General features: G+C 44.9%; 2 long non-coding RNA genes across 2 annotated transcripts; both read left to right on the plus strand.

The window, feature by feature from the left end:
• The first annotated feature begins 709 nt into the window (after window positions 1-709).
• Window positions 710-3,755, plus strand: LOC135387549 (uncharacterized). Its single transcript, XR_010421186.1, has 3 exons — window positions 710-788; window positions 1,933-2,047; window positions 3,652-3,755. It is a non-coding gene; the product is annotated as an uncharacterized LOC135387549 (long non-coding RNA).
• A 20,848-nt stretch (window positions 3,756-24,603) lies between these two features.
• Window positions 24,604-27,159, plus strand: LOC135387550 (uncharacterized). Its single transcript, XR_010421187.1, has 3 exons — window positions 24,604-24,702; window positions 25,955-26,030; window positions 27,084-27,159. It is a non-coding gene; the product is annotated as an uncharacterized LOC135387550 (long non-coding RNA).
• The last annotated feature ends 279 nt before the right edge of the window (window positions 27,160-27,438 follow it).

Here is a 27,438-nt window from a genome sequence, read left to right on the forward strand (position 1 = left end):
GTACTCAAAGATACTTGCCCGGGATTTCATACCGAAAGAAGTTTCCGATCCGTATAACCATTCTGCTTGCTTTATGTATCCACGTGGCCACGCTTTTCGTAACTTTACAGAGAAAACAGAAAAGGAAAAGCGTGAAAGCAAATAATCAAAGAAAGGTAATGGGAAGCAGTGACCGAGGCTTGTTTACGGAAGTATCGTTTGACGGTTCCGTGGTATACCAGGTGGGTGAACTTTTCACGTGGAAGATTTCGCGTTGTATGAAAGAAAGCCTACTCGATACTTCCTGTACCTCATCGGCCAGACGGGCGCTGTTATTTGCACTAATCTGCGGGCAATGCAAACATTGATGGATGCAGCATTGTCGACACTGTTCAGAACTTACGAGGACAAAAGCCAATTTATATGGGCGTATACCTTTAGTAACGTGTAAGGCTTAATGAACGTCGTAGCGTTGTTGTTGTTGTTGTAATTGACTTACGGACGTCGTTTGGCCATACCAGGGAATTATCTACCGAAAAACCGAGATTGGTATTGTGAAGCATGGCCTTTGAAAAACAATACAATACCGGAAATGCGATCAATTAAAATTCAATGTCTTAATTACCTTATCCGTACATTTTAATGAAATGTCGAAGCGGGCAGCTTTGCGTTTGTAAGCGAGGTATATATATGGGCAACTCAGGTAGACCCTCTCGACATGCTGGCAGAGTTGGCAGAGCCCTCTCCAATATGAAGCTGTTCATGATTGGCACGCTGATAGCGCTGGTAACCGTCGTACACATATACGGGTAAGCAGTTATTTTCCATAAAAGTGATAATGCCTACTCTGTCGGATAGACGTGCGAGGATTGAAAGGATGGATTTAAAAGGAGAATTACAGAGACGATTGCATCGTGCTTGTTGAACATATTTCGATAGTGTTGTTGTTATTATTATCAGTATTATTATTATTGTGTTATGCCTTATTTCATTAGGCATAGACTGATTTGTTTTCCGGAATATTACCGACGCTTGTGCCGTGGTGATACCGTGCATCGAATCCGCTGTGAGATGTAGAGGTTTGAGGCCGAAGAATATCACAAATTAGTTGTTTGATAATAGCACGAAATACTGTAGAAGCTATACTACCCCAGCTATGGTCAGAGACAGAGAGGACACGGCACGATGTTTCTCCTTCGTGCTTCCCCAATGGTCAGGCTTCTTCAGTGTGGAGTTCATCCACCAGCTCGTCTGAATCTATGACTACTTTGTCATTGTCTGGCAAACTTCGTTGAGTGCTAGGAAATTGGAGGCAGGGAAACACAATATTTTCTATGTGATGGGGTACCTGAACCAAATAAAGTCGATAGATTATTGGGCTTTTGTTTGCCTCCGCGGTCAACAGGTAGGTATGCCATTTTTTAGTATGATAAAGTTTCGATATATAGTCTTTTCTGTTTTTGGCCTGGCGTCTATCTAGTGCCATAACATGTGTGACGGTACTCTCAAAAAGTAAACGTAATATACAGGTTGAAAATTCACTTAGTACTGTGAAATGTAACATTATTAAAAGCTGATTTTGATGCGTTCTGATATGTTTTTGAGTAACGTGGTGATTTCAACATAGGTTGCCAACTCGTGCTTCTTTTACAGTGGAAATTCCTATTAACTTGAATGTTGCTTTGGTGGGCCGGAAGGCACTTGCGTAGACTAGCTTTAAAAAGCCAGCTAATATTGTTACTCTTCGCAAACAATAAAACCGTGAATAGGTACTTCACGAGTAACTGAGTTGTGCATGGCAAATGCAATTGAAACAGTCCGCGTGGCACTGCACAAGTGACATTAGAACTGACGCGCTTAATATGACATTTTTCGCGCCCACGTGGACTGACATGTTCTTCTCAGTGATGGGTTAAGGGATACATTTCTGGAGATCTTACTTTATCCCCACAGGGGTGCTACACAGGGAGCCGCAGTCGAGGAACCTATGTTGGAAGAAAGAACTTTGGCTAACCTCACTCACCCCCTAAGAAGAAGAAGACGAAGCGACCCATGCGGAAATGTGGCGGTAAGATTCATTGTATGTCGTCTCTTATTTGTCCTTCGTTGGTGTATGTAAGCTTTACGCAAGAAGAACGGACAGCTATATTTCACATCAAAATAAAGGCCGGTGGAGTGTCCCTGAACGAACGAAGTTGCATATTCGACAAGTATCCTACTACTTCCTACACGCACCGGAGAAGTATGGTGTGATGAATGTCAAATAGGACATTTGGTGACTTTCCTCTTTCCTTGTACATCCCTCAGCGTTTGTCCTACGCCAGCGATTATTATGTACAACGTTCCTATTCCTTCTATTGTTTTCATTTCTCTCTTCACCAAGCTTTCGTTGTTCTTGTAGGGGTTCATCGACAGGGGTATATACAGGGTGTTTCGCGAAAATCCCCGGCCGAATAATTCGTGAACAGGTGACGCCATCGAAGAAATTTCTTTTAGGTAAAGATCCTTGGGGGACATCGGCTATGAACTGAGTAGTGCGCGGCTCATTTGCATACGCTCACTAATTAAATAAACAGGCTAACTTGCGCACGCTTAAGGGAACTTCTCTTTTGCGCATCGGGACCTTCAGTGAAAAGTATTCCAAGAAAAAAAAAAACGCTTTTTCTTTCTTTCCTCTGTTTCGATCCCCCTTTTTTATTTCCTTTTCTTTTTCGTTTTCCCCTTCCCCCTTTTTTCTCGGAATAGCAAGCCGGCTTTTTGCCTGGCTGACCTTTCCTTTCTTTTTTTTCTTAATAAACATATTCCTCCCCCCCCCCCCCCCACTATTTCACAGCGCTCGTGGCGCATTCCTCATCATCCATGATAAGAGCACCCTATCTCACCTACGGAACGACAGTACCGCCCGCGCTATTTACCAGTCGCGTTGAGGACAAATACCAAAGCGCCTCTTGCGGCTGTTGCTTATCTTCCGTCGCCCCCGTGCGCGAACCAGGCGGAGGAACACGAAATTGACAACCAGATATCGGATCCAAAGAACGCATTGGTGCACTGCTCCGCGCAAGAAATATGTAAGCCGAGACCAATTAATTACTCGGAAAAATAACCAAGTGTCGATGCGTTTTCTTTCTTGTAATACTCTTCACTGAAGGCCCCGATACGTAATGCAGAGGTTCCGTAAGCGTGCAAAGTAAAAGTTAAAAGTTAGCATGTTTATTTAATTAGTGAGCGTATGCAAATGAGCCGCGCACTACTCAGTTCATGACCGATGTCCCAAGGATCTTTACCAAAAAGAAATTTCTTCGATGGGGCCACCTGTTCACGAATTATTAAGTAAGGGGATTTTCGTGAAACACCCTGTATAGTTACGACAGTGTTATCATAAAGTTCCCATTATTATCATTACGTACGCACTCCCCTTGAAAGGAAGACAATCAAATTACCCAGAAAAGGAGATGACAGTGCCATCCTAATCAGGGGCTCCTCTGCGTCCACACACCTTATCTAGTTGGTAGATTAATACATGTAGGAGAGGTTGGGTATCATATTATTATTAGATTGACTTTTTTTTTATAGGCGGGAAGTTTTTTATTCTTTGCACTTTAGTTATTATGGTGCACAGCTGAGTTCATGTACCCCATGGATGTTATGCTTGACACTGTTTCTTTCTTACAGTGCTGGAATCACAACCAGTGTGGTCCAAACTGTATATGCGTTCTGTCCAAGGACTTTCCCCGTACGCCCACGTGCCAGACGCCAAAGAAGAAATAAATGTTAGCAATTCCCCATGGCAACTGTGTATGCACTCCAGCATTCTTGTGTTCTTTCAAACTGTTCAGCGAAACGCACGCGGCACGGCAAAGCTTATTGAATCGCCTAGAAATACTTGTGTGGCTGTAGAGGAGATGGTGCTCCTCCACATGAGTCCTGACCGGCAATGATGGAATGTCCCAGAGGGCAGATGGCATAGAAATCATAAGGAGAGAGGCTAGAAGAAAAGCTGGGAGAGAGAGTGAAGGGGGAGAGCAGGGAGTTGTACGGAGGAAAGACGTCCGAGCCCGGGGGACGCCATGATCGATATTGTGGATTCGGCCGGATTCTGCCACAGCCTTTCCACGTGTGAAGACCACGTGTGAAGACCACGTGTGAAGACCGTTTGGCGCAATGGTATCCAATCCAATGCATGTCGCTTCCGGTTCCACATGGCTCCGTGCGCCATGCCGTGCGCGAAGTGTGTTTGTTTTGTCTGCAATCACCTGTGCGCTTGGATTCCTTAGAGAACGAGTATCGTACGGTTTAAACCTTGCTCTGCGACATGAAACAACGGCGCACGGAACTCGTATGAGACACTGTTCGTAACGCGCTTGGCCTACCGTATCAATCATGGCGGCTCCCATGTTGAGATGCCCCCCTTCAGTGGCCTGGTTCCTAGTTATTATGAGAGTTCTATGGCAGATGGCGGTGGCCTCACGCTAGGACGGCACCGGTAGAACTGGCTGCCGCGGCGCGCAGCAGCAGAGGCGCGGCATCATCGCTGTCCACGGGCCACCACATTTAACGTTAAGCTGACCTTAACATGATTACACAACTATATGAGAAATTGAGTTACACTGAAATTATACACGAAAAATCAAGGAATATGGTTTACATAGCAAGTTTTCCGCACGCGGTTCAACAGTTTACACGATGACTTGTCGCAGAAGGCCAGGTGTTGCAAACTGGGTAGCAGCGCTATTCCTGGATACCCTGCTTCCGCGTGTTCTACGTGGCCCCAGCGTTTGAAAATGTGCATTTTGAAATAGGTATCAATTAGAATTAGCTTGATTTTTGTGACGCTTGTGGTTCGTGCAACAGCACATTCGGACGGGAAGGCTTCGTCGACACGAATGCTGGAGGGGAAAACATAACGAAACTCTTTCTCAATACTGCCGAATGAAGGCGTCTGGTGGATGTAACAACTTTTACATTCAGTGCATTTCGCCAGATAAACTGTGCGGGAAGTCATTAAGCTGCAATTAAGATTGTATGGTAATTGCCGTATCGTACGCAACGTGGGAGGTTCCGAAAGTGAAGACGCCCTAAAGACCATATTACTCCATTTCCTATCCGCTTACGTGACAATTCCTCTTCGCTATTACTGCTCCGGAGAGCAGGGTTTACGAAACACTGTCTAGGTTAAGCACTCGATCGATACCCATCATGTTCAGGGTGTACTTCCCCTTTTAGCATATCGCTTGACCATTTTTTCTTTTAGTAGTGGGGATAGAATGTAGTTTGGACACCACGGCGCGTTAGATACAGGGCTCAATTAGATACCACGGTATAGATCTACGTACCGCGAATCCCCCTCGACGGGAACCCATTTTTTTAAATTAAGTAACGGCTTATTTCATCATCTTCCAGTCCACACATGCAAGTAATAGACATACATACACAGTTGTACACGTGAAGATATTTGAAACGTAAAATTAATGGCCTCCCTAGCTTATAAGTAGTGGTATTGCGGTCATTGGAATACGCCAGCCAGGTGTGGAACACCCGCAAGAAAACCGACATGCAAAACTGTCACGTTCATTTATTCGAGGTATAACAAACAGCAATCAGTCACACAACTATTACAAAATGCAAATACAAAAACATTACGAAACCGTAGATGAATACACCTACTCACAACACAGTGCAAGCAGATATAGTTCTTCAAAAATGATGATTTTCAAATTCTCATTCTTTTTACGATATCTGGAGAAGTGGAACAGTCTTCCGTAAAGGCTGATAAGCTGGTATTCTGCCAGTGCATCTTACAACTTGCCATGCGAATTGATTGAAGTTAGTGAAATTTTTCTTTAAATTATGAATACTTTGTTAAACAGCTCAACGTGTTGCTTCTACTTGTAATTTTTATGCTGTTCAGAATACTTTATGAACATAATGATCTAATTACACACGCAACTGCCGATATTACATTTTTCTTTTCACTAACACTGTAACATAGTAGATGTTCTATGTGCAAACGATTGTTACAAGTATGTCAGACTGCTAAAAATATGTATAATCTACAATTCGTATGTACACGTATCAGGCAAAATTCGACTGAAAAATTTGTTGTGATTAATTTATACTACATTTACATAGCCTGAATACTTTGTTAAAAAACGAGGTTCCTCAGAGCAACGCGCCCATACTTCACGCATATCAACGTTACGCCTTACAGCGGCGGCACACTAAAGACAATGTCGACACTACAACACATTCATGTAGAACATATGTATTTGTTCCATTTGCACCATGGTTAGGGCAAGTAAAATTTCTTGTAGTTCCCCATTTGATCAGCCAATCTTTTGTTGGAAGTATACCCCAGCAGGCTTTCCTGTGAAAACCCGCACCTCCTGCGGCACTGCAACCGTGTCCCTTCTACCAGTGTGCGAGAACGTAGCACTGGTACTCCCTCCTTCGGAGCATTCGGGATACTTGGACTTTCTCTGCATATATATCCGGAAAGTGATCGTGCACAAACTTATATTGCTAAGTAGTCTCTTTATAAAACTCGAGTGGATTTTCTGCTGTAGGATACATATTGCCAAGACCCTTGGGTACAAGTGTCCTGGATCCTTCTCCCAGCCAGTACATGACTAGAGGGTGCCAGATGAATCGACATGGTTTAATATGCCTAACGTGTTCCTCAGAGCAAACAACGACCTGTGCGTTTTCACACATGGAGGGCTCGGCCCACCCTCTGCTTTTGGCCTCCTCAACACGTGACAGGACAATAGGTGTTTCTTGTCCTTCCAAAAAAAGTTAAAGATTAACGTGTTCACCTTCGCAATGATCTTCGCCAGAGGAGTTATTATCTTTGTGGCGTACCACAGTTGACTGCAAAACACGAATTTAATTAGATACGCATGGTCGTGTAGCAACTCTGTAGTCTGTAGCAACTCTGCAAATTTTAGTAATGACAATTGTCAACAGTACTGGGAAGCATGACAATGACAATCGAGTGATGGGGAAACCCAGAAAAAACAGTGGCGCATGGTGAAACCATCGTAGGAAGTGTTGTACCATCGTCGTAATATACGAGTAACAAGTGTCTGGATGTTTCTGCTTAAATGCGGTTTGCAGCACAATGCATCTATACATAGCGTGAATGTTGCCGCGGCTGCACAACAGGTATTTACAGGGACGTTAATAGCATCGCTTGCGAATCCTTGCTGTTTATTTAGGATCTTTGTAACACTGATGTATGAGCAGGGTTGTCAATTGTGATATCCCGAAATCCCGGGATCCCGGCCAATTTTTGACGTTCCGAAGTTCCTGGATTTATTCGGGAAATACCGGGATTTCGTGAGAGCAAATATCCCAGGCGATATTTTGGCCATCAGAGAGTGGTATGGGGTACCTATGCAGTTTGGCATTAACCTGGATAAACGCTACTGTATCGCTGCGCACATGCCTTCAATCGCTGGATGTGACCAACAGCTACGAAGATATCTAGTGCATGTGGAAGTGTCAACTCACGAAGGACAAAATTTTTCTTAGCCGCTGTCCCGGAGCCGTCTACATCATGCGACAGATTCGAGGAACCACACCCAGCATTAAAGGATCAATCTCTCCAAGATTGCGACGATTTTTCTCAAACATGAACTCAATAAATGCTGAAATGTACTTCTCTTGTCTGTCTAAGACAGAAGACGCCAGCGGGGTGGTGGTGACGAAAACCGGCTTGTCATTGTTCGCGTCACGTATGTGGGCTGCGTCACGACTGTAGCCAGGATGAGATGATATGGTGTGATAACACCAGGGAGGCCAATCAGCTTTTTAGAAAAAGCCAATCAGCGCGAAGTAGATGGAGCCGACCAATCGGCGATCTGTAGGTTTCAAGGGGTAGAGCTATGACTAACCAATCAGCATGCCAACCAATTAGTGGGCTTATAACCGACCAATCAACGTGAAGGGGTGGAGTGAAGCTAGCTAATTATCGTAAAGGGTTGGAGTCACGACCAGTAGGCTTGCAGTAGACCAATCAGTGTGAAGCGCCTGCAGCCAAGCCAGCTCATTACCACAAGGTGTGGAGCTATAGCCAACCAATCGGCGATCAGTAGGTTCGGAGCGGACCAATCAGCGTTTGGGGCGGGGACAAGCCGCCTCATTCGCATAAAGGGGTCGAGCGATGGTGGACCAATCGGAATTGGCTTCTGTTGGGTCAGAATTGGATTATGTTGGATTAGAACTGTATTTTGCCTTGGAATTGGATTAGAATTGGCTTCTGTTGGATAAGATAAAGCTCTTGGCTATAGGACTTGTATTCATACTACTCGCGCATCGTTCGGACCTCTCTACACTGAGGAACATATCTTATGCTTTTGAGAACACTCTTCACGAAAAAAAAAACTAAAAAGGGGGGTCGCCCCAGTGGTCGTTTAAGGGCGCATGACATTCATCTATGTTCTTCACCCCTTTCTTCATGTAACGACCATTGACAGCCGAGACACAAAGATTGTGTTTGTGATCGTCTGTGTTTCTTTTTTGTCTCGACGTTCAGTCAAATTTCATCATGTATCACCAGTTAGCCTGTATTTTGACTCTTATCACGTAATTGAGGTCGTCTACTTTAACGAGAATGGGGTTCCTGGGTTTGAATCTCGAGAACCACCACTTATATGCCCGTTTGACCGATGGGGTACAGGAGGAAGCGAGTAGACTTTCTTTCGCCTTCATGACCTTATGTAGCATTGTACAGAATGCACTCTTCTTCTTTGAGATAAACTCTATGTGAAGCCAACATGTACCTCTTTGCTTCTCATGGAGGTAGGACGGGGACCCTTAGAGTCGTATTTCTTGATAGCTACTCAACTAGTTTAGATGTCGTTCTTTCCATTTTCCCAAGCCGTGTCTTACATGTTCCTTCGTCTTTGAGCGAAGTCGGGGGCGGTCCACCTTGACTTTGACTGGACGGGAAAATATTACGATGTAATGAATGTCTCCGCTCTTAGTACTCCATGGAATACCAACACGAACAGGCCCAGAGCGACGGTTTAGGGGCCTCCCTCCTCTCGACGGGTTACTCAACGGTACTTGCCTGGGATAGCATACCGAAAGCAGTTTCCGATCCGTATAAGCATGTTGCTTGCTTTATGTGTCCACCTGGCAACGCTCTTCGTAATTTTACAGTGAAAACGGAAAATGAGAAGCGTGGAAGCAAACTGTTGGCTCAGCTAGAATAAACACGGAGAACAACCGTTCTAGTTGGTAGCTAGAGCTAAACGGTCAGCGGGGAGGTGTAGGGTGGCACCATACACCAGGTCTGCAGTGGGCTTGAAAGATGTTCGGATGCCCAGGAGGACGACGGGCCGAGCTTCTGGCCGGGGGTGTGCTCGGCGGCGCGGAGGGCAACCTTCAGCAGCCGATGGAGTCGCTCAACGAGTGCGTTGGATGCGGGATGATAGGCAGTTGTGCGGGAACGCTTCGCATGAGGTTGGTAAAAAGGGCTGACTCGAACTGAGGACATCTGTCAGTGGTGATGACAGAGGGTACTCCGAATCGTGAGATCCACGCACTGATGAGCGCTTGGGCGATGGTGGGGGCGGTAGCATCAGTGATGGGGCTTCCGGCCAGCGCGCGTATCGCTCGGCGATTGTAAGAATGTAACGGAAACTGTTGGTCAATGGCAGTGGGCCAACAAGGACTATATGTATGTAGTCGAAGCGGCTCGACGGGAGTGGGAAAGGAGAACGAGCCAGGCGTGTGTGGCGATGGACCTTGTTCCGCTGGCAGGATAGGCAGGTCTGTACCCAGCGTGTGATGTCGCTCTTCATGTGGGGCCAGACATAACGCTGGGTAATGAACCGCTGAGTAGCGATTGATTGATTGATTATGTGTTTAATGGCACAAAGGCAACAAAGGCCATAGAGCGCCAAAACTATGCTGAGTGTGTCGGAGACGATTATGGGAAAGATGATGTGAGAGAGAGTGTGGTAGTTAAAACCTATCTACAGGTATGAGCGATGAGCGATGATTGATTGACCAGGATAAGAGAGAGAGAGGGGGATGACGATAGCAAGCGAGCATGGCAGTTAAAAGCTATCTACAAGTGTGACAATGTCACAATGACAAGTCTGAGTAGCGAGGATGCCTGGATGAGAAAGGCGGTGAAACGAGGCGAAGACGGCACGTCGAAGAGGAACGGGGACTAAAGGACGTGGGCGGCCATGGGATGTGTCGCAGGCAACAGCCGTCGTGGAACCAGGGAGGTGGACGTCCTCCATCTTCAAGGAGATTGAGTTTGAAGCGTGGAAGGTGGCGAGCTCAGTGTCAACGAGCTGGGCCTGAGCCAGCGAGAGTGGTTCATGAGCGCAAGTGCGCTGGACCTGCATGAGCGACCTCAGGCGACTGAGAGCGTCGGCAACCGTGTTGGCGTCGGCGCTGATATGTTGGATGTCGGTGGTAAACTCTGGTATGAAGGAGAGATGCCGGACTTCACGGGGTGTGTACCCAGAACCAGAGGACGACAAGGCGTACGTCAGGGGCTTATGATCCGTGAAGAATGTAAATGGGCGGCCTTCAAGAAAATTTCGAAAATGTTTGATTGCGAGATAGATGGCAAGTAATTTCCGGCCGAATGTGCTGTAGCGAGTTTCGTGAGACTTGAGTTTTCCGGAGAAGAATGCGAGTGGGCGCCACGACCCTGAAACTTGCTGTTGGAGTACACAGTAAACTTTTTTACACTTTTTTTGGTGCAAATGGCTTGTCCCATGGCGCACACCTTTTTGGTGTTGCCTTTACACTCAAATGATGGGTGTTTTCTAATGCACCCTTTAGTTAAGTGTATTCCTAATGAAACACTGTTATAATGGGTGTTTAGAAACAAAAACACCCTTAAAATTGGAGTATTCTATTGAAAACACCTTTTATAATGGAATTATTTGCTAGCGAATATTCCATCGCAAATAGTGTAATAGGAGCTTCCGCGGCAGTATACCGACACCACTGGCCGAGACATACAGTTCGACGTTCTTGCTTCTATGGCATGCAGCACCGCGAACGCGGTAGACTTCCAGCCGTGGTTCCATCGTAGAACCTAAACCGGAGTGCAATGCGTAGCAGGCGCGCCTCGTTAGCTTGTTAACACTGTGGGACCAACGTGAGTGCAGAGGCATAAAGAGACCTGGGGCACCCTCAGTAGCCTATATTGGCGTGTCGGATGTATCATATACTGAAATAAAATTTGTTGGGGGCACGTTCGTTACATGTGGTGTGGGGCGGGAAACGTTTGTAACGGTGGCGGGAATCTGTTTTTGCAATTAGCACCCACGCTTGCAACGAGTCAAAGATATAAGCTAAATTTCTAACATCCCTCCCTGTCAAATACTGTGTTTTTAACTCAGGTTATCGTCTATAATGTGATTACTTGCTGAGCGGAGCTGTGAAACCAGCATATTTTTTCTCTCACGAAATAAAACACCATTTTTAACACCATAGTCCCAATTCAAATGGGTGTAAAAAAGGTGTATTCGACGGAAAACACCTGTTTCAACACCCCACTTTACACCCTTAATGATCCACATTGGATAAGACGTGGTGTATGTCGATATTACACCTTTAGTAATGCACTTTTTGCACTCTTTGTGGAATAAAAAAGGGTGTTTTTATAAGAATACACCTTGTTTGAGCAAATAAAGGTGTAAAATGATTTACTGTGTACCGCGCCGACTGCAACGCTGGAAGCATCCACCATGATGCATGTGGGTGCATCGTACCGCGGGTGGATCAATAGCGTTGCGGAGGCAATAGCTTCTTTGATGGACTGGAAGGCTTCTGAGGCGTCGGGAGTCCACTGAAACGTTGCGGAAGAGCGTTTAGAAGTGGAGAGCAGGTCTTCCAAAGGGTGAAGCATAGCGGCACACGATGGAACGAAACGGCGATAGAAATTTACCAGTCCGAGGAATTGTCGGAGCTTGGTGATAGAAGAGGCTTGGAAACTTCCGTATGGCAGTAACTTTAGATGGTAAAGGCAGTATGCCTTGGCTGCTGATCTGATGGCCGGGGAAGTCTAGTTCTAGGACGCCGAATTCGCTCTTGGAAGCGTTAATAACAATGCCGTTCTCTCAGAGACGGGTGAAGACGGCGTGAATGTGTTGCTCGTGCTCCTCAGGTGAAGAGCTCGCCACTAGGAGATCATCGATGTAGGCGTAGACGAAGGGAAGGCCTCGAATGATGTTATCGATGTATCTTTGGAAGGTCTGTGCCGAATTACGTTGGCCGAATGGCATTCTCAAGAACTCAAACAAACCGAATGGTGTTGTTACAGCTGTTTTAGGGATGACCTCTTCCGCCATCGGGATCTGATGATAAGTCCGTACCAAATCGATCTTAGAAGAGGTGGAGGCACCTTCCATGTTAGCTGCAAAGTGCAAGATATGAGGAATGGGATATCTATCGGGGACTGTGGCATGGTTGAGAGCACGATAGTGTCCACGTGATATTAGATAGCACGATAGTCTCCACATAGTCGCCTGTCTTGTTCGGCACCATGTGGAGCGGCGACGCCCATGTACTCGAGGAAGGGCGGATGATGCCGAGTTGAAGCATATGATCAAACTCCGCTTTGGCTACCTTGCACTTGTAGTTACACCTTTTAGGAGGCAATAGTTGTCACATAATATGTTGTGCCTAAAAGGCTGCAAAGTTCTACCTGCTACCTACGAATGATATACATGACATTCTCGAGTAAACACAAACAAGCCTCAGCGAAAACTTGCGGTGCCACGAAGACTTCCGGTCCTTCCGCGACTAAGGACGCTCGGAATCAGCCGCCATGAAGAATTATATCTTTCACGTTCCTGATTTGTTGAAAACGGGAAGCGTACGCCTTTTTTTGCCAACTTGAATTGCCACAAAAAGGCGTATACGATGCACTCTCTCCTCAAATCAAAAGCGATAACTGTATCAATGGGCACAGTCGTTGGCGCAGAGCGTGTCTGCTGTCAAACCGGATGTCGTTTTTGCATCAAACCGGAAGCTATGAAAACGGCATGTATAGGGTTCTTCTGGTTTGGTGGGCGAGGGGGGCATACGCCTTTTTGTAGTGATTTGGATATATGATAATTCCTTTTATCACCCTTTGACATCCTTTATCAGAGGTTATGTTGACCTAAGTGGTAACTATAGAAGTTATCTGGGACATGCATAATGTGTCCGAGATAGGCGCGTCCTCCCATTTTCAACAAATTGATACACAAAATGAATTATCATTCGGAATGATGTTTGGCTATGAGCGTGCTATGTGGTGAAGTTCTGTTTTAACACTGCACCTCTTCAAACATTTTTTTCTTAGAGTGCACGAAAAAATTGCAAGGGTGGTTCGGGGGCGTTCCATTGGTGTTAACGCAACACGTTGAACAGAAATGACTCCTTGTGTTGCCGTTCATAAAGGTGCGTTAGATCACGGGCGTAGATGAGATGCGGGCTCACGCACTTCGAAAATCGCAGTCAAACGCTAAAATATGACCGGACTGTTAATGTCAAATAAATGCTGCTTTTGTGCTTACTCTTGAAACTAGCTCCCTCCAATGGCTTAGTGGCCAGGATGAATGTGTTTCATCCGGCGACCAGGGGCACTATTCTCGTCAAAGTAATCGACCCCGATTAATTATGTTTCTTTCCTGTCATTGGTCGTTGACTGGTCGTCACTGGATTTTTGACGAGGATTGGGCACCTCGGTTTGAATCTCGACCATCACAACCTATGTCGTCACTACCACCTATATGCCCGTCTGGCCGATGCAGTACAGGAGGAATCGAGTAGGCTTTCTTTCGTCTACATGACCTTACGTAGGGCATAGAATGCACCGGTTTACATGGACCATTTTCTTTAATCAACACATTTTGTGTGTGTGTGTCTAACACAGAACCCTTCCTCATTTATGTAAGCTCTGTGTGAAGTCAACATGTACCACTGTGCTTCACATGGAGATAGGACAGGGACCTACGGGTCTATTTCTTGATGCCTCTATACTCACCTAGAGATACCCGGTCATTCTTTTCATTTTACCAAGCTGTGTGTCACGTGTTCCTTCGTCTTAATTCCAGCGAGGATGGGAGCGATCCACCTGGACTTTGAATGGTCGACACAATATAAAACGACATGTATGTCTCCGCTTTCAGTACTCGATGGAATACCAACAGGCCCAGTGCGACGTTCTAGGGACCTCCCGACGGGGTACTCAAAGCTACTTGCCCGGGATTTCATACCGAAAGAAGTTTCTGAGCCGTATAACCATTCTGCTTGCTTTATGTATCCACGTGGCCACGCTTTTCGTAGCTTTGCAGAGAAAACAGAAAAGGAAAAGCGTTAAAGCAAATAATGAAAGAAAGAAAATGGGAAGCAGTGACCGAGGCTTGTTTACGGAACTATCGTTTGACGATTCCGTGGTATACCAGGTGGGCGAACTTTTCACGTGGAAGATTTCGCGTTGTACAAACAGCATTGCTGTTGTTTGCACTAATTTGCGGGCAATGCAAACAATGATGGATGCAGCATTGTCGACACTGTTCAGAACTTCCGGGGGACAAAAGCCAATTAATATGAGGGTATACCATCAGTAACGTGTAATGCTTAATGAACGTAGTAGCGTTGTTGTTGTTGTTGTAATTGATTTACGGACGTCGTTTGGCAATACCAGGGAATTATTTACATGCAGAATCTACGGAACAGCCGAGACTGTTGAGTGATTGGTATTGTGAAGCATGACCTTTGAAAGGCAATACAATACCGGAAATGCGATCACGTTAAATTCAATGTCTTAATTACCTTATCCGTACATTTTTAATGAAATGTCGAAGCTTTGCGTTTGTAAGCGAGGTATATATATGGACAGCTCAGGTATAGACCCCTACGTTTGATGTACATGCATGCTGGCAACGTTGCCAAAGTCCTCTCCAATATGAAGCTGTTCTTGTTTGGCACGCTGATAGCACTGCTAGCCGTTGTACACATGCACGGGTAAGCAGTTATGTTCCGTTAAAGTGATAAAACTTACTCTGCCATATAGACGTGCGAGGATTGAAACGATGGATTTAAAAGGAGAATGACACAGACGCTTGCGTCGTGCTTCAACATATTTCGACAATGGTGCTGTTCTATTACTATTATTATTATTATTATTATTATTATTATTATTATTATTATTATTATTATTATTATTATTATTATTATTATTATTATCATGTTCTGCCTTATTTCATTAGGATAGATTTGCTTGCCCGAATATTACCGACGTTTCTCTCTTCGTGATTCCTTGCACCAAAGCTGCTGTGAACTGTAGACGTTTCAGGCTGAAGAATATAAAAAATTAGTTCTTTGATGCTAGCCCGAAACAAGCTTAACGGACAAACTCCATACTGTAGAAGCCCGAGCTATGCTTAGAGACAGGGAGGACACGACACGATGCCCCTGCTTCGTGCTTGCCCAATGGTCAGGCTTCTTCAGTATGGAGTTCATCCACCAGCTCGCCTGAATCTATGCCTATTTTGTCATTGTCTGGCATTGTCATTCGAGGCGGGGAAAACGCTATTTTTTTTAGGTGACGGGGTACCAACATCCAGTCACTTCGAAATATTATTGGGCTTTCGTCTGCCTCCGCGGTCAACAGCTAGGTTTGACATGAGTTAATATGCTAAAGTTTCGTGATATAGTTGCTGTTTTTGACCTAGCGTCTATCTAGTACTAACATGTGCGATAGTACTCTCAAAAACTAAATATACTTTACAGGTTGAAATTTCACTTTTTTCGTACTCGTATTTTGAAGCGTCGATTTTGATGCGTTCTAATATCTTTTTGAGTAACGTGGTGATTTCAACATAGGTTGCCAACTCATGCTTCTTTTGGCAGTGAAAATTACTAAAAACTTTAATGTTTCTTTGTTGGGAAGATACCTACGTAGACAATAGGTTTAAAAATCCGGTTAATATTGTTACCCTATGCAAACGATAAAACCGAGAGTAGGCACTTCATGAGCAAATGAGGTGTGGAGAATGGATTGAGCATTATATAGCAAATGCCATTGAAACAGTCCGCGTGGCACTGCACAAATGATACTAAAACTTATGCGCTAAATAAATATAAACTTGAGGCTAAATAAATATAGAAAGAACGAAAGACTACTTAATGACATTTTTCGAGCCCGTGTTGCACGCGTATTAATCTTGCCTTAAGCGTGGCACCTTAGAAAAGTGGAACGACACGTTCTTCCCAGCGATGGGTGTAAAGGGGTGCACTTCTGGATATCTTACGTTTCCTCAACAGGGGTGAAACACAGGGAGCCGCACTCGAGGAGCCTATGGTGGAAGAAAGAAGTAGGTCATGCTCTGGCTGGGTAAGGTTCGCTGTATATTGTCTCTTCTTTGTCTTTTGTTAGTATACGTTTTATTCAAGAAGAGTGGACAGCTATATTTCATATCAACACACAAAGGCTGGTAGAAACAGCGTTCCTCGAGCGAACACAGTTGCATATTCGACAAGTAACCAACTACATACTTCCTACACGCACCTTATTTCGTGTGCGTCCCTCGCCATGTGTCCTACACCGCCGATTGTTCCTTATATTGTTTTCATTTCTTCTTCATTTCTTCAGCACGTTTTCGTTGTTCTTATAGGGTTATACATGGTCGACAGGGGTATACAGGGTGTCCCAGAAAACGTGTCATTGAATTATAATAAAAAAACTACGGCGCCTAGAATCATGCAGTCAACAGCATTTCATCTTACCAGGTTTTTGCCAACTTCCAATGTGAATGTCATGTGTCCTAAGTTTAATTATGCAAATATTTGCGAACTTAACTCGGAAATTTGCCAAGTAACGGTCACTTTTTTACCCCACCAATATGAAGAGCGTGCCGAATTCACTCAAGTTCATGATAATTGACAGTCATGTTCACGAGCTATCCCACCAGAAAAAATAGCCGAACATCGTGCTTTTCGTAGCACCGAACCATAACGCACGACGACTTTTTGAGCGCAATCGCTCTCAATCCGACGAAGGGAGGTTCCGAACTAGCCCACAGGGTGATAGTAGAAAAAGTGACAGTTCCTGAAATTGGGAGAGGGAAAGTGCGATCCCAGCGAAGGTCGGACGCGATAAGCTATACCTGTGTTATCTCTTTCTGCGTTGCAGGTGGGGGCTGGGTTTACAACCTCCTTTCGTCGGACTGTCAAGGATTGCGCTGAAAAATTTGTCGCGCGCTAGCTCCGTAGAGTGATGTTCGGCTATTTTTTCTGATGGGATTGCCCATAAATATCCCTGTCAATTATAATTAATTTGAGTAAATTAGACACGCTTTTCACATTGGTGGGGTAAAAAAGTGACCTTTACTTGGCAAATTTGCGACTTCAGTTCGCAAAACTTTACATAATTGAACTTACGTTACACGAGATTCACATCAGGAGGTGGCAAAAGCCTAGTAAGAACAAATGTCGTTGACCGCAATACGTTCATTAGAACACACACACAAAAAAGGGAGGAAAGGCCAAATGGCATGTCGGCTTGCTATTCCGCAGAAAAAAAAAAGAGAAAAGAAAGAAATAAAATAATTGGAATAATAAATAATAAAGGATAAATATAAAAAATAATAAACGAGTAAAGGATAAACTAAAAAAGGTGAAAGCAAGCTGCTATACGTAGATTAAAGACAGAGGTGACGTTAAAAAATGAGAGTAATGTGTATGAGGGTGAGAGCTGAGGGTGAGCCACTGAAGAATGAGATGGCACGACTTGAGTGCACAGCTGTTCATGTGACCTGTGTCACTGAGGAACGTCAAAACGAGTTTTGTGTGTTTGGAGAGGTTAGGCATCATGTCATTGTTAGCTTGACTAGTTTTTATGGGCGGGAAGTTTACCATACTTTACACTTTAGTTACCCTGATGTACAGCTGAGTTCATATACCCTACGAATGTTATGTAAGACGCCGTTTCTTTCTTACAGTGCAGGCATCAAGGCCATTGTAGTGGCAGTTGTGTCTGCAGGCCTGGCAATGGCTACGGCTTATACAGCAGCTGCCAGTAGGCGAAATAAATGTTTCAGATTGCCAATGGCAACTGTGTATGCACGCAAGCATTGTTGTGTCCTTTCAAAATGTGCAGCGAAACGCACCGGGCAAAGCTAATTGCATTGCCTATGTGTACTGACCATCTAACGCACCGTGGTGTCCAAACTACATTATATCCCACCATATACTAACACAAAAATTGACAAAAGATCTGCTAAAAGGGAAGTACATCCTACGCATGATCAGTATTGGCCAAGTGCTTGTGTGCCAAGGTTGTGTGATAACCACTTGGAGATGCCTTTCAAGAAGAAAACACACAAAAAACCTCGCAACAATCGTTCGTGTTTTTTCATAACACACCAAAGACACATCGAATTCGAAACCAACTGCAGCTTCCGGTTGAAACGGCCATTCCCTGATTCGCCTCTTCCGGTGACGTAATTGGCATTGCGGCGAGATTCCCAATCACTCAGCTGGCGTCGTCGTCAGGCTGGTTGCGATCCGATATACCACGGAAAACATGAACGCATATGTTTCTAGCAGCTGTTCGGCAGCAGATTGGTAGTTGGAAGACCGCATTTTGGACGGGAACCTGCCATCATAACAGATTCCAGTGACGTCGACCGCACACTGTTGCCTGCATTCAGCCTGGAGCACGCAGACAGCTACAAAATCCGGTTAAATTCATTTTCTAATGTTTCCGACTGTTTCAAAACAAAATAATACGGTTCGATGTATTTCAGGCACCCTCTATTCCGATCGCACCTTCAGTTCAACTGCGTTTTTTGTTCGGACACAATCTTCAACCCAGGGATGGGCAGTATTTAAATACGTTGTATTTAAAATACCACTATCCAAAATATAAATACATTTATGTTTTGTATTTAAATACAGGTTTGAAAAATGTATTTGTTAAACATAAAGTTACATTTAAATACCAGTTTGCGGGTATTTATTTTTGTAAATACTTTATAAATACTGCTAAATACACAATATATTGGTGTGTTCCATGGATTCGCACCTCCGTCTTTTTGGACAGGACGTGCCTTCGTGACTTTTGTCCGGTATGAGTACATCTGGACACATGAACTTGTGTCAGACATTCCAGCATATGTTCCTGTGTAGAAGTCATGTCGCGAAGAACCCTTGGACAACGAGTCGTGTGCGGCACTTCTGAAGCCCTGTCACTGCTGAAGGGCCTTCAAGACAGGTTTCACATGTACCAGAATGTTGAAGACGATGCCGCCGTTTTTGCATCGGTATCCCACCTTTTTTAAGCTCAGGGGGGTGTCCAAAGAGCTGTCTGGAGAAAAGAGCAAAAATGACAGAGCCCCTTCTACGAGCTACAGAGCAGGAGGCCTCCATTACTCGACAAACAAGAAAGTATCACCCGAGGACGTTTTCCAACTTCGAAGGAACGCTTCCAAAACCACTTGTGACAACAGCTATCACCAGTGACAACAGTTGGGTGCTCAAGTTTTAGAATACGCCCAAACAGATGTGGCCGTACTACACGACTACCCTGTTGAATGAAGCATTTTCGCCAAATTTACTACAAGCCTTTGTTTATTGGCACCTGTGGGCCAGTTTCGTTCTCCGGCGGGGCCGATGCTAGGGATATGCGGGGCCTGAGGCAAAGGCACATCGCGGGGCCTGTTTCACACGATTAAGTGCATACTTGATATTAAAAAAAAGTAATCCCTGGTTGAGGGCTTCGTGCGCGGCGCCTAAGGCGATCGCCTTACTCGCCCCCCCCCCCCCCCGCCCTCTATCGCCGGCCCTGTTCCCCGCATAACCACCAGCAAAGGGGTAGAGTATCGCCCCTGATGGTGAAGCTCCCCATTCACCATCACTAGATAAAGTGGTGGTTGTTTGCTCTTTGTGAATGAGATTCTACGGCCGAACAGAAGATGCCTAGATGATGATATCTTCGACAATGTTCTAATATTAAAATCACCATGACGATGTAAGAAATAAATAGTATTGTTTCTTGCTGATTTGCTGTTATGATGGTAGTTATTTCTATAGTTACAGAAGACAGCTTCCTCACAGTATTTATGGTAGCAGTTACAGTATTTAAATACTGTATTTATATTTTATATTTAAATATTTAAACTTAAATTTTTTTAAAATTTTTTAAAATTAAATTTTATATTTAAATTTAAATATATTTAAATATTTAAACCCTGCGCTCCCGAGTAATAAGTGTGACGTAAGATTATTGCAAATGGCGTTAGATGGTCCTTAGGGCGTCTCCACTTTTGGAACGTGCCACATTGCGCACAATGTGGTAATTATCATACAATTTTAGTTATAGCTTAATGACTCTTCGCACAGTCTTTCCTGCGAAATGCACTGAATATAAAAGCAGTCCATCAAACGTCTTCGTTCACATTTCATATTTGTTTCCATAATAGCTTTGTAGGCACCACAACCAAGCGCAGGACCCCTGGGATGAACCCGTCCGAGTCGGCAGTAAAGAGAGAGAGAGTTGCGTTTTATTTTCCCCCCAGCATTCCAGTCGACGAGGCCTTCCCACCCTAATGTGCTCTTACACAAACCACAAGCGTGACCGAAAACAACGTAATTGCGATTGCTGCCTATTTCAAATGACACATTTCCAAATGTCTGGGGCCACATGGTATACGTGGAAGCAGGGTATCCGGCAATAGCGCTGGAAGCCAGTTTACAACATATGGCCTTCTACGACGAGTCATCGTGTCAACTGGTGAACCGCGTGCGCAAAACCTGCTAAGTGAAACAAAAGTTCTGTAGCGGCCCGTCGCCATCGTCACCACGGTCTTGTTCACCTGGCGCGAGCTCCAAAAGCCTTCGACCAGATCATATATCATTAAAGCGGTTCTCGTTGATTCTCGCACCATGAAGGTTGTCTTGTCTCCTTCAGTTCCTTCAGTTCTGTGTGTAATTTCATTGTAACTCAGCTTGTCGTAGCTGCATAATCATGTTAAAGTCATCTTAACGTCAATGTCACCTGCACGTTAAACGCCACATAAATATATATTAGGAATACTTATATGACGTTTCACGTGCAGCTGACACGTGCTTAAAGGAGCTCTAAAGGGGTTGGTGTTTATGGGGGGGGGGGAATATGTTTATTAAGAAAAAGAAAGGTGTTTATGGGTCTCATAGGCTACTGGGCAACAACAACAACGACAACAATAAATGATGAGATGAGGTGTTTCACCGCGGTGGTGCGTTACCCTACCCCACTGCACGTGGAACATTATGTGAAGCTGATGAATGAAGGATGAAAACACAAGAAACAACTAAAGCGTAAAGGGCTTGCAGGCAGTGCGTGCAGCACAAAGGGGTGACTGACGGTATCGTAAGCTCTTTTGACGTCCAGGAAAACCGCCGTGACAATTTTCTTCTGGCTCTTGGCTTGTTCAACGGAGGTGACAAGGTCGAGGACCGAATCATAGCGCTGCAATGGCGACGGAAACCTGTCATCTCTGCAGGGAAAGCTCCATGTCCCTCAAGCCACCGTTCTAACCTCTGCAGCACCATCCGCTCCACAACTTTACCGAGACAACTTGTCAGGCTGACAGGGCGAAAGGAGGAGAGATCAGCAGGTGGCTTGCTCGGCTTTAACAAAGGGACAACTAAGGCAGCTCGCCGGCACTTCCCCGTTTCTCCATGAGGTGTTGTAGACATGGAGCAAACAGGAAATACCCGCATCGCCAAGATTTCGGATGGCACGATAAGTAATGCCGTCTGCACCTGGCGAGGAGTTGGCACGTGAGAGGCGTACGGCAGCCCAGAATTCGGCAACTGAAAAATCCATGTCCATCACGTCGTTGATCACTGGCTGTCTACCCGCAATGTCTTCTTCGATTGTAGAAGTATGGTAATGAAATATTTCAGTGTGTGCAGCCTGCGACCTTGCAGAGATACTCTTACCACAGTCGTGTACCACGTCAACCTCAGATTTCTTGAGAGACAAAGCGAGCGCACCCGAAGGATTTCTATAGGTGAAGGGGTCTCTTTCAGACTCCGGGCCATACGCTAAACCTTGGAGACACGATCAAAAGGGAAGAGACCGGCGCAGAACTGGCGCCAACGCCCTCTATCCACAGCCTGTAGTTCCTTCTGGACAAGCCGTGCTGCTCAAATGTCTTGAAGCAGACCTATTTGACGAGCTTTTCGTTCCGCCCTCCTCCTGCACGCCTGGAGCGGTTCAACCTAAGGATTGATGCCCATGTGACCCGTCAGAACCTGCACAGTTCGGGATGACGAGCAGGGGGCTGCGGCACATCAGTGAGTTGTTCAGCTGACATGTCCGGCTGTGCTCAGCCTGTGCTGTACTCACGGAAAGTTCTCCAATTGACTACTCTGACCATTTTTGTGCATGACTGCAGACTATACCTGGAGCATGTAATATAAATGGGCAGATGGTCACTTCCTCTCCCATCTGCGACAGTAGACCAAGATAAGATCCGGGATATGTCTCTGGGAAACGCAGAGGGAAACGTAAGCTATATCTGTGTTATCTCTTTCTACCGTGCCGGTGTGGGCTGGCTTCCAACCTCCTTTCGTCGGACTTACAATGATTTCACTGAAAAATTTGTCGCGCGCTATCCTCTGCGAGCTCCGTAGAGCATGATTTTCGACTATTTTTTGGGATACGATAGCTCCTCACCCTGTCAATTATCATTAATTTGGATAAATTCGGCACGCTCTTCACATTGGTGGGGTAAAAAAGTGACATTTACTTTGCAAGTTCACTTCGCAAAAATTTACATAATTAAACTTATGTTACATGACATGCACATCAGGAGGTGGAAAGAACCTAGTAAGAACAAATGACGTTGACCGCATGATTCTATGTGGCGTAGTTCTTTTTATTAAAAATCAATGACAGGTTTTCTGGGACGTACCCTGTATACGTACACCAGTATTGGGGATTTAAAATCTCGGGTTTGATTTAAATCCAGTTTTAAGCCCTCTGTGTCTCACGTGTTCCTTCGTCCGAATTCCAGCGAGGATGGGAGCGGTCCACTTCGACTCTGAATGGACGGGACAATATTGAACGACCTGCATATGTCTCCGCATTTAGCACTCGATGGAATATAAACTGGTCCAGTGCGACGTTTTATGGAACTCCCTCCTCTTGACGAGGTACTCAAAGATATTTGCCCGGGATTTCATACCGAAAACCGTTCCCGATCTGTATAACCATTTTGCTTGTTTTATGTGAAACTGTGAAACTTATGTGAAACTACTCAAAGATATTTGCCCGGGATTTCATACCGAAAACCGTTCCCGATCTGTATAACCATTTTGCTTGTTTTATGTGTAACTTTGCAGCAGTGAAACAGAAAATGAGAAGCGTGAAAGCAAACAATGAAATAAAAGTAACGGGGAGCAGTGGCCGAGGTGATGTTAGCCGGGCATCGACTATAGGCTTGTGTTCCCAAGGCAGCAAACGAGTGCTCGTGGGCCTGACACTTGACGCTGCATTTTCCAGTTGCGAAGGACAGCCTAAGCCGGTACTTATGTAAATATGTATGTGGTTGTCTATACCTGACATAAACGTACCACTGTCATAACATTTGATGGACTCGTTCACAATCTGCCATAATATTGCTGTCGTTTCCTAGCGACCACATAGACAGATTTTCTCCACAAGGATCCTTCTTCAACCTGGCCTTTGAGACCTTGTATTGAGACAGGACATTCATCGCTGGTGTAACTGCGTCCTTTGTGGTTTCCCTCTTCCCGCCTTCCTTCTTGTTTCCAAGCATTATGCACTTGATACTATATGGACTCGCTATGACGGGTAAGCCGGTTCCGTTATGGCGTCCGGGTAGTTGCACGTGCATAGGGCAGGCTCCAGCCCCATCATTTGTGCTTCGAGGGAAATCCAGGAAACCACTTCGATTCATGTGTATGTTCCCCGGGTTATCCATGGTACTCTCAAAGTTCAGTTCCAGCACCAGGACTTAGTACGTAAATCGTAATGGCAGTGTAATTTATAAATGGTGCACTCTGAAAGTGGAAGAAAACCGAGAGGCACGGACGAAGAGCATGAACACACACACAGATCCCGTTTCTCTCGGTTTGCCTCCATGATGAAGTACCAGCTTGCTTCCACCCTTTCTCTGCTCTCACTGGTGCCCTATGAATGGTTGATCACATGGGCATTTCACGATGCCTTTACTCCGTCGTTGAAATGCCGTAATTTTGAAACAAAACGTTCAAAATCATCGTTAGACGATTCCATGGTATACCAGGTGCGCGAACTTTTCACGCGGAAGATTTCGCGTTATACGAACAGTAATGACTTACGCAGAAACTTCGGAAAAGCCGCAATAGCAATGGGGTAGCATTCTGCTCAATGAGCGGAAGTCATCCCCATATCATCGTCTTTCTCTCTCTCTCTCTCGGAAAAGCCGAGTCTGTTGACTGACTGACATTGTGAAGCCTTACGTTTGAAAGGCATGATACAATACCGGTAATGCGCCTTTGTCTCAATTACGGTACCCGTACACTCTTAATTAAACGTGGAGGCGGGCAGCTTCGCGATTGTAAGGTATATATACACGCGCAACTCATGTAGAGCTCTACGTTCGATGCACATGCTGGCAGCGCTGACAAGGCCCTCTCCAGTATGAAGCTGTTCATGATTGGCACGCTGGTAGCGCTGGTAACAGTCGTACACATGTACGGGTAAGCAGTTATTTTCTATAAAAGTGATCAAGCCCACTGTACCGGATAGACGTGCGAGTATAGAAATGATGGATTATAAAGTAGAATTACAGAGACGATTGCGTCGTGCTTGACCATATTTCGATAGTGTCGTTATTCTATCGGTATTTCAGTATTATTATTTTTACGATTGTTCTTATTATTGTGTGCCTTATTTCATTAGAACTGATTTGTTTGACGAACGTTACCGACATTTCTGTCGTGGTGATTCCGTGCACCGAATCTGCTGTGAGATGTAGAGGTTTTTTATGAAGAATATCAAAAATTATTTCTTTCATAATAACATGACACAAGTTTGACGGACAAACTCCATACTGAAGGAGCCCGAGCTATGGTCAGACACAAAGAGGACACGGCACGATACCCCTTCTTCGTGCTTGCCCATTGGTCAGGCTTCTTCAGTAGGGTGTTCATCCACCAGCTCGCTTGAATCTATGACTATTTTGTTACTGTCTGGCAAACTTCGTTGAGTGCTAGAAAATTCGAGGCGGGGAAATTGCTAAATTTATTATGTGATGGGGTACTCGCACCAAATCACGTCGATAAATTATTGGGCTTTTGTCTACCTCCGCGGTCAACCGGTAGGTATTTCATTTTTAAATATGCTAAAATTTCGTAATGTAGACTTTTCTGTCGTTGGCTTAGCGTTTATCTAGTGCCATAACATGTGTGATGGTACACTAAAGAACTAAACGTAATTTACAGGTTGAAAATTCACTTAATACTTTGAAGCGTAATATTATTAAAAGCTGATCTTGATGCGTTCTGATATGTCTTTGAGTAACCCGGTGATTTCAACATAGGTTGCCAACTTGTGCTTCTTTTGACAGCGAAAATTCCTAACAACTTGATTATTGGCAAACATGTTGGCAAACACGACATGTTGCTTTGGCGGGCCCGAAGACACTTGCGTAGACTAGGTTTAAAAAGCCAGCTAATATTGGTACTCTCCGCAAACAATAAGACCGTGAGTAGGCACATCATGAGCAACTGAGGTGTGCATGGCAAATGCCATTGAAACAGTCCGCGTGGCACTGCTCAAATGGCATTAAAACTGATGCGCTCAACACATTTAATGTCACATTTTTCGCGCCCGCGTGGCACGCGTATTAATCCTGCCTTAAGTGTAGCACAGATGAAAACTGGCATGACGCGTTCTTCCCAGCAATGGGTAAGAGGGTACACTTCAGGAGATCCTACGTTATCTCAACAGGGGTGGCACCCAGGGAGCCGCAGTCGAGGAGCCTGTGTTGGAAGAAAGAAGCGTGCCATGCGGTTCAGGTAGGATGGTAAGATTCACTGTATGTCGTCTCTTATTTGTCTTTCTTTGGTGTATGTTTTACGTATGAAGAACGGACAGCTATATTTCATATCAATATAAAGCCCGGTAGAATGTCCTTGAACGAACGAAGTTGCATATTCGACAAGTAGCCCACTACTTCCTACACTCACCGGAAAAGTATGGTGTGATCAGTGTCAAAATAGGACATTTGGTGACTTTCCTTTTTTCATGTACATCCCTCAGCGTTTGTCCTCTACACAAACGATTATTATGTACAACGCTCCTATTCCTTCTATTGTTTTCATTTCTCTCTTTAGCACGCCTTCGTCCTTCTTATAGGGTTCGTCGACAGGGGTATATAGAGTTACGATAGTGTTATCATAAAGTTCCTATTATTGTTACTATGCACTCACCCCCTTGAAAGGAAGACATGGAAAGGAAAGCAATCATATTACACCAAATAGGAGAGATAGTGTGCTAATGTCATCCTAATCTTGATGCTTGATGACAATACGCACGTAATCCGGGGGTGCTCTGCGTCCACTCACTTTATCTCGTTGGTAGATTACTACATATAGGGGAGGTTGGGTATTATATCATTATTATTATTAGATTAACTTCTATTTATGGGCGGGAACGTTTATATAATTTACACTTCGGTTACCATGATACGCAGCTGCTAGTCCTTACACCTTACACTAAGAAAAAAAAATAGAACTTTCTACCCAAACTGGTACTGGTAGGAGTACAGTACCTCTACCATTTCGGGCCAATCCGTGCGCGGTTTCTCCTCCGCGGGTATAAGCTGCGGCTTTCCCATGCTCCTCTCTCCCACATTTGCTCTAAGGAAAAAAGGGCAGAATTTCCTACCCGAGCTGGTAGAATGACAGCTTCTACTCTGTAGTTTGTTTCTACTCTGCAGTTATACCCCAGAGGTAAAACTGATTTGAGTAGAAATGTGGTTGCAATACAGCTCTGCCGAGAGGGGTAGAAAATTCTACCTTTTTTTCTTAGAGTGATATATAAATGTTATACGAAAGATTTTGTTTCTTTCTTACAGTGCATGAGTAACCACCACTGTCCTCAAGGCTGTGTCTGCAAGAGTGACTGGGGCTATCCCCCTAGGCCCACGTGCTGGACGAGATAAAAGAAATAAATGTTTGCACTTGCCATAGCAATTGTGTATGCACGCTAGCATTCTTGTGTCCCTTCAAATTGTGCAGCGAAACGCACGCGACAATGCATATTGCATTGAATAGGAATATTTATGTGGCTGTAGACGAGATGGCATTCCCCCACATGAGTCCTGACCGGCAATGATGGAATGTCCCAGCCGCCAGATGGTCATCGCCTCACGCTAGGACGGGGACGGTAGAACTGGCTGCCACGTACCACTCACGGCAGCAGAAAGGGGT

Source organism: Ornithodoros turicata, chromosome 3 (genome assembly GCF_037126465.1).
Source record: "Ornithodoros turicata isolate Travis chromosome 3, ASM3712646v1, whole genome shotgun sequence".
Taxonomy (NCBI): Eukaryota; Metazoa; Arthropoda; class Arachnida; order Ixodida; family Argasidae; genus Ornithodoros; species Ornithodoros turicata.